Source organism: Pristis pectinata, chromosome 14 (genome assembly GCF_009764475.1).
Source record: "Pristis pectinata isolate sPriPec2 chromosome 14, sPriPec2.1.pri, whole genome shotgun sequence".
Lineage (NCBI taxonomy): Eukaryota > Metazoa > Chordata > Chondrichthyes > Rhinopristiformes > Pristidae > Pristis > Pristis pectinata.
The window spans coordinates 29,408,643-29,421,155 of NC_067418.1; positions in this window are offsets into that span (position 1 = coordinate 29,408,643).

The following is a 12,513-nucleotide window of genomic DNA, read 5'->3' on the forward strand; positions in this document are numbered from 1 at the left end:
TTTGTGAAATTTCTTTACCCCAAAGATTACACTCAGTGCTTCTTCATCAGTTTGAGCATAATTTTGCTCCTTCGTTGTCAGGGTTCTGGAAGCAAAAGCAGTTGGGTGTTCAATATGTTAAGGTAATACATACGTATGAGATGACTGCATTAACTCCATATGGGGATGAATTACTGCCAAGTCTCAGAGGGCCATCTGAATCATAATGTGCTAATCGCTTACTCTTCAAAAGTCAGTGTTTGCATTGCTGAAATGTATCTTCATTCCGTGGAGACAAATTCCATCTGGCTTCTGGCTGCAGCAGGATTGACAGGTTGGTGATCAAATATTCATAATAATTCAACAAACAAGAATGTTCTGAGCTGTGCCACCTTGATTGGTGCTGGTGGTCGCATTCATTGTACTCTGAGTCAGCTGCATACCTTGACCATCAATTTGATAGCCTAGGTATTCCAACGATCTTGGCAGGAACCTGTCTTTTGCTTGTTTCATACTGATTCCAGATCACTGCAGGCTGGACATCACTTCTTTGGGGTTGACAGATGCTCTATTACTGGAATTGGTGAAATCATGAAGTCATCCATGAAAGACATGACGTGGTTCAATCCATGCAAAATCAGGTGCATGGTACAATGGTGCTTTAAAACTCCACAGGCTAGGCAATGGCATCTGTACAGTACCTTGTGGGTGTTAATGCTGAAGAAGACATTTAATTCTGGATCCAGCTCTAACTGTTGGTTTGCAAATAAATAAATCCAGTTAACTGAAAAATCTTCCATTTGCCAAGGTAGCAAATAAATCCTTTGCATTGGGTAATGAATGTGTTTTAGCTTTTATGCAGCAATTTACTCTGACCTCCTTATAGGTACATAGCTTCGCTGTCTTGTTTTGCTTTGCAATAGGTGCTGCCCAGACATTCCTCTCCTCTCCATGTCTCTCAAGATGATCCAGCTCATCCTCAACTGCTGCCTTCAAGAACTATGGCAGATGGGAGTGGCTTCTACATTCAAGTGAATCTTTGCTTTGATATTATTGTTCTTCCTACAAGACTTCCTGTCTTGAAAATAGACATAAATATATCCAACATGCATTGCATGTTGTGGAACACTTTCTTTGCTTTGTGAGCTGAAGATTTTTCAAAGTTCAGTTGGATCTTTTCCAGCCAGTTCTGGCCCAATATTACAGGGCTGTTCCCCTTCAGTTCCACCAGGGGTAGAATGTAACTATTGCCTCTGTACTTCAGTAGATATTGAATCTCTCCCAAACAGGAATTCAGTCTCCTGAACTTAATGAGATATACGATAGGTGCAAGGAGACAAGTCGTAAGCTTCTCCTTATATATGTGCACTGCCACAAGTGACACTGATGTCCCAGGTTGCAGCTGTAAAGTAACTGATTTTCTTGCCTGGTCCATCTGGAGATAAATTTTGATTCCACTCCTTTGAGTTATGTCGACGGTTAATCACCCATATTTCTCATCCTCTGGTTTGATGTCCCATTGGATGTTTTTCAAATGTTGTTCACAAGCAGAGTGTTTTTGCACTTTTGCATACCGTCTGTAGGTGACCTATTTTTCCACCATTGTGACACTTTCTTAATAAAAACTGTTGTGGTGGATACCACCAACAAATTTCCTGTAGTTTTTATTGTGGCAAATGATATTGCAGATAAGAAAAAAACATACGTATTCCTTTTAATTTTGATCCTAGAGATCTTCGACATCTCAAACTTTGGTTGCACAAAAGAAATTGGTGTTTTGTCTCACATAGAACTGTTACTGACCATTTGAAGCCTAAGCCAATTCTCATTGCAGAACATTTCAGATTGCAGAGTCAACCACCACAGGTAAAGAGAAGTGGCTCTGACCACAAAATTACATTGAAATATCTGGCAAGTTCCTGTGATATTGATATCTTCATAGACGATGACCTCCAAGACCTGTTTATCTCTGGTCTCTGAAGGGAAGCCTATCACAAATGGTTGTTGTCACTAAAGGATTTAATTTTTAAGTCAGTCTGTAATATTGCGCTGGATTTATAACTTTCCTCTAAGCATAACAAGGAATTACGCAGCACCAGAAGTGCAAAGCATACCTCCCCAACTCATCAGCAAAGATAGGGTCTGTGGAAGCTTGCCACATGACACCTGTAACTAATTTATCATTGTGGTGGAAACCACCATTAAATTTCCTGTAGGTTTTGCTCAGAGAGGTGCCACAATTGTGGAAAAATAGGTCACTTGCAAAGTGTGACAAAATGTACTGCTTGTGCACAGCCTGTGAATTTCACCAAAGAGCACACTGAACAAGAGGAAGAATAATTTGTGTTATTAATGGTCAACAGGGAGTGGAGATTGCATTTACCTCCAGATAGACCAGGCAGAGGAATGAGTGAGCATGCTGCTGAAACCTGTTAGTGGTTAGTGTAACGCTTCACAGTGCCAGCGACCTGGGTTCAATTCCGGCTGCTGTCTGTAAGAAGTTTGTACGTTCTCCCTGGGTCCGCCTGGGTTTCCCCCGGGTGCTCCGGTTTCCTCCCACATTCCGAAAGACATACGGGTTAGGAAGTTGTGGGCATGCTATGTTGGCGGCGGAAGCGTGGCGACACTTACGACCTGCCCCCAGAACACGCTACACAAAAGATGCATTTCACTGTGTGTTTCGATGTACATTTGACTAATAAAGATAGCTTATCTTTACAGCATCACATGTGGCTGTATACATATACAAAGAGAAACTTATGATGTGCCCCTTGCTCTCTTAATACTTTTGCTTCTTATCAAAAGCAGGAGCCAGAATTCCCGTTTTGGGAGAGGTTCAAGTTCCAGTGAACCATGGAGGCAGTAGATGGATCCTGCTCCTGATGTATTAAGGGGAACCAGCCCTGCAGAGGAGAGAATCCAACAGGAAAAGATCAAATTGAACAGTGAAAAATTCTTCAACTTACAAAGTGTTCCACAATATGCTTCGAGGGAAGGGTTGAATAAATATGCTTGTCTTTAGGGACACATAATATAAATCAAAGTCTTCTTTTGATACTTCAGATTTTTGTACCTGCCCAATTGCTGGCATTTTGTTGCTTTGCACGTTATTTTTCCCTACTGTGAAGGTTTACTTATAAAAAAAAATGAAATGTTGCTGGTTATTCACACTCCCAAAATAAAGGAATTCGCAGTACTCCGTTCAGATCGGTTTTACCTTGTTGCTATTGTAATAACCTTTGTTATAAATAATAGAGAGAGAAACATTTCTTGTTTTTCTGCATGCAGCCATCTTTAGTTTCCTCTTTGTCCTCCCACTTACCCCTACTGGTTAACTGCCGGCTCTCCAGCACTATAGTGACAGTCAAGCACAATGGATTGCACAACTTAATATACACAGCTGGAACATCTACAATTTTCCCAGTTATGTTCTTCAATGCCCTGGAATGGAAACCATTAGGTTCTAAAGACATGTCATTCTTTTGTCTGATTATTTTCTTCATTATTGTTATTCATTAATTATTAATTCAAGTGAATTCCTGCCTATGATTTAGTAAAGATTTTCTCAGGGATGCTGTCTTCTTTCTCTTCTATAAATGGTATTATAAAGTATTCATTCAAATTTCTAACCATTTTCTTATTTTAATTTCCAATAGCTAAATTAAATTTTAAGGGGTTCATTGCCATTAACTGCCCTCTTTTTGCTGATATTTTTAAAAAGTACTTTCTGCTGATTTTGATATCTCTTGCAAGTTTCTTTCAGACCTCCTTTTATGTAGTTGTTTCTGTTTTGTCACCTTTTCATGTTCTTTGCAACTCTTATGTTACCATGATATCTGCACTAATTTTTGTATTTTTTTAAACAAACAGGGATTTTGCCCTTATAAACGGGTCTGTTTCACATTAGATCCCGATTCTGTTTCTCACACAACTCCATATAATGCAGCTTCACTCAAATTCAGAATATTAGCTTACACATTTCTCCCTTTCAAAACTGAACTCATTCAAATTGAGGTCATTGTTAGAAAACGGCTTTAACTTAAGCTGATTTATGAATTCATTATTAAATGTAAAATGTCCTGCTCCCTGGTTGGTTCAAGATCACATTGGTGCAGAAAACATTCCAGATATGTACTGCCATTCTGATGTAGCTAATCTGCTTGTTCCAATTAATATGAATGTTAAAATTCCCCATTAAGATCAACCTGGCTTTACTAAATCATGACTACATTCCACATTCTGGCACATCACAGCTGCTACCGTCAGACCTGTACACAATTTCAACGCGAGTTGAAAATTCTTTTCTATTTTTAATGCTATGTTTAAGTCTGCACTGGTTGCCTAACTCTTGTTATATCCTCCCTTAGCCTTGATGTGATTTTATCAGTTGACACTAATATTACTTTACTCCCTCATTTTTCTAGTGGATTCTATAAGATCTCAGTTCCTATTCTGATCCTCATTCTATAGACTGTTGATTGCACTTCTCAGATCCCTGCCATCACAGAAGCCTGCAGCCGATTCTATTCACACTACATGATATCAGGAAACAACTGAGAGACTGGTCACAGGAAGGGTTTTGATTCCAGAAAACATTCCAGATGTAGCAGCTTCTTCTCTGGTGAAGCAGTTCCAGTGTAATTACAAGTCATGGAATCCAGGGAGAGCTGACTAAATGGATACACAATTGTCTTCAGGGTAGAAAGCAGAGGGTGATGGTTGAAGGTTGTTTCTCAGACTGGAGGCCTGTGACTAGTGGTGTACCTCAGGGGTAGGTGCTGGGCCAATTGTTATTTGTCATCTACATCAACGATTTGGAAAAGAATGTACAAGGCATGGTTAGTAAGTTTGCAGATGATACTAAAGTAAGTGGTACAGTGGACAATGAAGAAGGTTATCAAATATTACAGGGGGATCTTGATCAGCTGGGTAAGTGGGCCGAGGAATGGCAAGTGGAGTTTAATTTGGATAAATGCAAGGTATTGCATTTATGAAAGTCTAACATATTAGACAACAGCAAAACATACGTCAGGCTGCTGTTTATCGATTACAGCTCGACGTTCAACACCATCATCCCCTCAGTACTAATCAACAAGTTTGATAACCTGGGCCTCTGTTTCTCCCCCTGCAACTGGATCCTCGACTTCCTTATCGGGAGACCACAGTCAGTGCAGATCGGTAGTAACGTCTCCTCCTCACTGACAATCAACACAGGCGCACCTCAAGGATGTGTGCTGAGCCCACTGCTCTACTCTCGCTACACCCATGACTGTGTGGCTAGGCACAGCTCAAATGCCATCTATAAATTTGCCGATGACACCACTGTTGCTGGCAGAATCTCTATCCTCAACCTCAAGGATAGCCACGACGATGCTGATGGTTTATTATTGTCACTTGTACCAAAGTACAGTGAAAAACTTCTCTTGCATACCGAGTGTACAGTTTAATTCATTCCACAGTGCAGTTACATTGAGTTGGTACAGAATGCATTGAGGTAGTACAGGTAAAAACAATAACAGTACAGAGTAAAGTGTCACAGCTACAGAGAAAGTGCAGTGCAATAAGGTGCAAGGTCACAACAAGGTAGATCGTGAGGTCATAGTCCATCTCATTGTATAAGGGAACCGTTCAATAGTCTTATCATAGTGGGGTAGCAGCTGTCCTTAAGTCTGGTGGTACGTGCCCTCAGGCTCCTGTATCTTCTACCCAATGGAAGAGGAGAGAAGAGAGAATGTCCCGGGTGGGTGGGGTCTTTGATTATGCTGGCTGCTTCACCAAGACAACGAGAGGTAAAGACAGAGTCCAAGGAGGGGAGGCTGGTGTCTGTGATGCACTGGGCTGTGTCCACAACTCTCTGCAGTTTCTTGCGGTCCTGGGCAGAGCAGTTGCTGTATCAAGCCGTGATACATCCAGATAGGATGCTTTCTATGGTGCATCGGTAAAAGTTGGTGAGAGTCAAAGGGGACAAACCAAATTTCATTAGCCTCCTGAGGAAGTAGAGGCACTGGTGAGCTTCCTTGGCCGTGGCTTCTATGTGATTTGACCAGGACAGGCTATTGGTGATGTTCACTCCTAGGAACTTGAAGCTCTCAACCCTCTCGACCTCAGCACCATTGATGTAGACAGGTGCATGTACACCGCCCCCTTTCCTGAAGTCAATGACCAGCTCTTTTGTTTTGTTGACATTGAGGGAAAGGTTGTTGTCATGACACCATTCCACTAAGCTCTCTATCTCCTTCCTGTACTCCTGCTCATCGCTGTTTGAGATACAGCCTACAACGTATCATCTGCAAACTTGTAGATGGAGTTAGAGCAGAATCTGGCCACACAGTCACGAGTGTATAGGGAGTAGAGGGCTGAGGACGCAGCCTTGTGGGGCACCAGTGTTGAGAATAATCATGTCGGAGGTATTGCTGCCTATCCTCACTGATTGCAGTCTGTTTGTTAGAAAGTCAAGGATCCAATTACAGAGGGAGGTGTTGAGTCCTAGGTCTCAGAGTTTGGTGACAAGCTTGCTTGGGACTATTGCATTGAAGGCAGAGCTGTAGGTGATGAGGAGGCGTATAGGAGTGAGATAGATCGACTGGTTGAGTGGTGTTGCAAAAACAACCTCACACTCAATGTCAGCAAGACCAAGGAATTGATTGTGGATTTCAGGAAGGGGAAGTCGGGAGAACACACACCAGTCTTCATTGAGGGGTCAGTGGTGGAAAGGGTGAGCAGCTTTAAGATTGACGCAATCACGAAGAAGGCACACCAGCGGCTCTATTTCATTTGGAGTTTGAGGAGATTTGGTATGTCACCAAATACTCTGGCAAATTTCTACAAATATACGGTGGAGAGCATTCTGACTGGTTGCATCACCACCTGGTATGGAGGCTCCAATGCACAGGATCAAAAGAGGCTGCAGAGGTTGTAGACTCAGCCAGCTCCAACACGGACACAATCCTCCCCGCCATCAAGGACATCTTCAAGAGGCAGTGCTTCAAGAAAACTGCATCTATCATGAAGGACCCTCACCACCTGGGACATGACCTCTTCACGTTACTACCATCAGGGAGGAGGTACAGGAGCTTGAAGACCCACACTCAATGTTTCAGGAACAGCTTCTTCCCCTCCGCCATCAGATTTCTGAACAGTCTGTGAACCCATGAACACTACCTTGTTATTCCTCTTTTGCACTATTTATTTATTTTTGTAACTTATAGTAACTTTTATGTCTTGCGCTGTACTGCTGCCACAAAACAACAAATTTCACGACAGATGCCAATGATAGTAAACCTGATTCTGAAATCCAGGTAGGACTTTCACCATGAACAACAGGGTCCTGGGGAGTGTTGCAGATCAGAGAGATCTTGGAGTACAAGTACATGGTTCTCTGAAGTGGAGTCACAGGTAGACAGGGTAGTCAAGAAGGCTTTTGGCACACTGGCATTCATCAGTCAGGGCACTAAGAATAAAAGTTGGGGGGTCGTGGTGCAGTTGTACAGACACTGGTGAGGCCGCACTTAAAATATTGTGTTCAGTTTTGGTTACCCTTGGTATAGGAAAGATGTTACTAAACTGGAATGAATGCAGAAAACATCTACAAGGATGTTGCCAGGACTTGAAGGACTGAGTTATAGAGAGAGGTTGGACAGTCTAGGACTTTATTTCTTGGAGCACAGGAGACTAAGAGGTGATATTAGAGATATATAAAATCATGAGGGGCATAGATAGGGAGAATGCACTCAGTCTTTTTCCCAGGGTTGGGGAATCAAGAACTAGAAGGCATAGATTTAAGGTGAGGGGGAGAGGTAGGAACCCGAGAAGCAACCTTTTTTTTTGTTACACAGAGGGTGTTATCCATGTGGAATGAGTAGCCACAGGAAATGGTTGAGGAAGGTACAGTAACAACATTTAAAAGACAATTGGATCGGTACCTGGATTGGAAAGGTTTAGAAGGTTATGGGCCACATGCTGGCAAATTGGACTAGCTTGGATGGGGCATTTTGGTCTGTATAGACCAGTTGGGCTGAAGAGCCTGTTTCCATGTGTATGAACTAGCACCGAACTGCCAATGCAGACAATTGTCCAGGTATGGCCTGTTGACAAAAATGGTGACTACAAGCCAACTGGTGACACCTAATTATCTACTCTCTGTCATTAACAATGTGATGAAATCTGTTGTTTACCATGCTAGCAAGTAGCACCTACTCACCAATGACCTACTGACCAGTTTGGGTTTTGCCACGACCACTCTGTTCCAGACATCATTACTGCCTTGGTCCAAACATGGACCCAAGGGAGTCTTTTGGTGGCGCTGTATGGAGTAAGTCGTATCTTGGCTTTGCTCCACTTACCTTTTAACTCCTTATGCACCACCCTTTACTAAGACCTCTATAATACTTTTACAAGATTTTAATTTCTAAGTGTCGGAATGAATACCAGAGCTAAGGCTGGAGCCGACAGCAAGGGTAATGGAGACCTTCAACTCACTTTGGAAGCTATCTCTAAACTGGATAAAAAGCTTGACCAGAGATTTGCCACTTTGGAAACGCTGTTAAAAGATATGGAAGACAGGGAGACCACACTTGTACAGGAGTGTCAAACATGGACCCAAGAGCTGAATTCCAGAAATGAGCAAAGAGTGACTGCACTTGATATCAAGGCAATATCAAACCAAGTGTGGCATTAAAGCACCCTCGTAAAACTGAAGTCAAAATGGGTGTCAGAGAAAAAATACTCCAATGGTTGGAGACATACTTCAACCAAAGGAATAAGGTTATGGTTGTCATAAATCAATAATCTCAGCCCCAGGACATCTCACTGCAGGAGTTCTTCAAGGCAATGTCCTTGGCCCAAAAACCTTCAGCTGCTTTATCAATTATCTTCCTTCCATGCTAAGTTCAGAGGTGGGGATATTCAAGGATGATGGCACAATGTTCAATTCTATTCACAGCAAATGAAGCAGCCCATGCCTCTGTGCAACAAGACTTGGACAATGTTTAGGTATGAGCTGATCAGTGGCAGATAACATTTATGCCTCAAAAGTGCCAGGGAATGACTAGCTCCAGCAAAAGAGGGTCCAATTACTTACCCGTGGTGAGTCAATCACCTCTGAAATCCCCATGGCCTTTCTGCCATCTTCAAGGCACAAACCAGAAAGGTTATGGAACACTGTCCACTTTTACAGATGAGTGCATCACCAGCAACTCTCAAGAAGCTGCACACCATCCAGGACAAAGCAGTTCATTTTATTGGCACCTCATCAGCACCATAAAATTTAATCCCTCCACTGCTGGCATACAGTAGCTGTTATGTGTACCATCCACAAAATACACTGGGCTTGCTCACCCAGGATACTGCAATACCACCTCCCAAACCACCCACATACCATCTACCATCCTGATCTGGAACAGCATTGCTTGTCCTTCATCATTCCTGGGTCTGGAACTCCTGACACAACAGCAAAGTAGGAGTACCCTCACCGAAAAGATTGCAGCAGTTCAAGGCAGCGGATCACCAACACCTTCTTAAAGGCAATGAGGGATTGGCAATAAAGGTTGGCCTTGCCAGCATTGGCCAGTGCCCAAAAATGAATTAAAAACAAAATATCCACTTAGGTCCAGTACTTCTGCTATCTGGAGCAAACTATCCAGATTTTATCAGCCTTTCCTTTATGGGTGTCCCCAAATTGCATTCTCTTGATTACCCAAACATATATGTCGTGCAGTTCAGATATATAACCCACTCTGAAAAACATCTACATTTTACTTTTCAGTATATTCTGAAATACCTTAAAACATGTATTTGCATTAAAGATTGAAACAGAAGAAAATATTAAAAATTCCTGCTGCAAACTTTGAAAAGTGACAAGTGATAGCATCTTCAATCTTTGCAGTGAATACCTGTGCAGAACAAATTCTCAACTTCAGAGTTTCAAAGACACAGTGACCTATATGCACCAGCAGAGCCAATCTAATTTACATCTGTTATGTGCTAATTCACTTTGCCTTTAAGAGTCATTATTCCTTGTTCAAACTTAATCAGTTCTAATTTGCAGTGAGATGTAGTTTAAGTAAACAGTTGATTTAGTTTGTTTGTAAAGTTATAAGTTAAAAACTGAAATAAAAATTCAATCCAAGCCCGATTCAACCACCAGTTGTCAACAAATTCACACTCTGATGAACTCTGCACTTTTATTTTCCATTCCAAGGGTTCCATTTAAAACTGTTCTGAGGGACCATGATATTATCTAAAGAGTAGTCTGATGCAAAATGATCTGCCATAATCTGAAAATTAATTTGATTTATGCCCTACATTTTGTGCAAATCCCACCTGGTCTTCTGATTCACCTGTTGCTGTCTCTATTACACATCATCTGCCTTTCAAGAGATGTCTCAGATAATCTAATTGCTTTTCCTGTTTTCATTGTGAGGTAAATGCCTTACATTTCAATCAAATCTCTGCACCTTCCCATACAAGCACTTGTTTTTTTTAAAACCAATGGGACATACATTGCTTCTTTCAACTTGAGAATGTTTTTAAATAGAATCTATTTGTTTCCAAAACTATTTGCATGTTGAATGATTGGTCAGTTTTTTCCTGGCTTGACTTTAATGGAGGATTGATCCATCCTTAGAACAACAGAAACAGAGTTTACATTTATTTTGCACCTTTTCTTGACCAATGGATATTTAGCCAATTAAGCACTTATTAAAAAGGAAGCAATGGCAATGTCAGGAGCCTCTAAGATCCTTTAAGAAATATTCCAAATCATTGTGTACGTGAAAGTATATACTCAAATGCAATCTTTACTGATAGGATTACATCACATCACTTTCCAAAAGACAGTGCCACCAGACTGTTCAACTGTCGGAATTATAAAACTGAGTTTATTGACAACACTGCACTGACCAATAAATTGGAAGTGGGGCAAGTCAAAGGAGTCCTAATAATTTTCTGGGTAGCAAAGTATATTTCCTCTAAAAACAAATGACAAAGAGCAGAAACTGCATCAACTCCAAATGGAAGCAGAATAATTCATCCAAAATAAGTTGCAATAAACTGGGGATACTTAAATGCAAGTTTTGTGTATAAAATCAATCTCCATCACTTGTAACAGTGGGCCTTCAAGTCTGATTGACAGAATTACCCAATCATCTTTCTTCTGGCAGGCTTTTGGGTTGTAGGAAATAAGATTCTAGTGAGGTAGCAAAGGTTCTCACTTTCAAAACATATACTTTCAAATTACTGTTATTATCCATATTTAATTAAGAATGAACATCAATATAATACTAATTTGGTTCTTTGTGAATAGCACACTGCTTTTAATTTATACAATTTGTTTTTAATCAAAGTAGGGTTTGTGACTGCAAGGCAAATGTCACCAATGTCAGCTTACATCGATCAGGCAGATGCACTGCAACCTTCAAATGATAATACCCCAAAGACTTAAAAGCAGAAGGAAACAGTTCGTTATGAACTTGCAGGTCACACATCATAGGAGACATAAGTTTAGAGCTTATTTGTCCAAAGAATACTTATCTTAAAAAACACACACATCCTAAATAAGGAATACATATTTTTCAATGCGGGATTCAATACAGTTAAATCCTGAGCAGACATTCACATATTCTTTCAGTAAAGCTCACTGGACCATGAGCAGAAACAGGAAACATTCCGCTCCCCCCAATCAATTGCATGGTGCTGAGAAACTATTGTGTCTTTTTGGTATCCCAAATGAGAGCAACCAACACAACACACACCTGCTATTTTCATATATGGCTCAAAGTCTATATCTTAATACACAGACCTTCTGGCTTTTAATATGATAGCTCATTAATTATTTGTCAAATTTGAAATGTCATTTTGACCATAAATGTCTTCGTGATAATTTGATGGGCCAGATCAAATCAGACACAAGGCAGCAGTGTGGAATAATATTGATTTTATAATGCTTGCACGTACTCAGTAACATTGCAGACAAACTTGAACCATAACCCAGTATCACAGTGATATATTTGTTTGGATAGAAATTTTATCACCCCCCCCCCCCCGTATATTAATAATTTACCATTATTCTTATAAATCCTTGTTGTACATTCATTTTTTTTTCTGCATTGCATTCAACTTTCCAATTTTAGTTCTTTCATCTTTTTTGTGTAAGCAAGTTCTTGGCGCTAACAATGATGGAAACTATAACGGGGAGTAGTCACTGCACTGGATTGGAAAATGCTAAAATGAGATTCAATAGATATTTTTAAAATGTGCTTTGATAGCTGAATAGGGAAGATTATTTGCTCTGGGCAAGTAATCCAGGATGAGAAATGGTTAATTTAACGTCATCACTGAAAGAAACAAAAATAGGTTAGGGAAAAATCCATTAATGACAGTTGCTAGAACATTAAGTATTCCCCACAGAAAGTGGCGAAGACAGAGGCTATTTCAGGTTTTAAGAGACAGAGGCAAATATAATACTGCAGAGGAAAAAAATTGGTCCTGGATTTGCTTTTGCAACCTCCAGAAAAAAAGTTAGGAAAAATAGCCCAG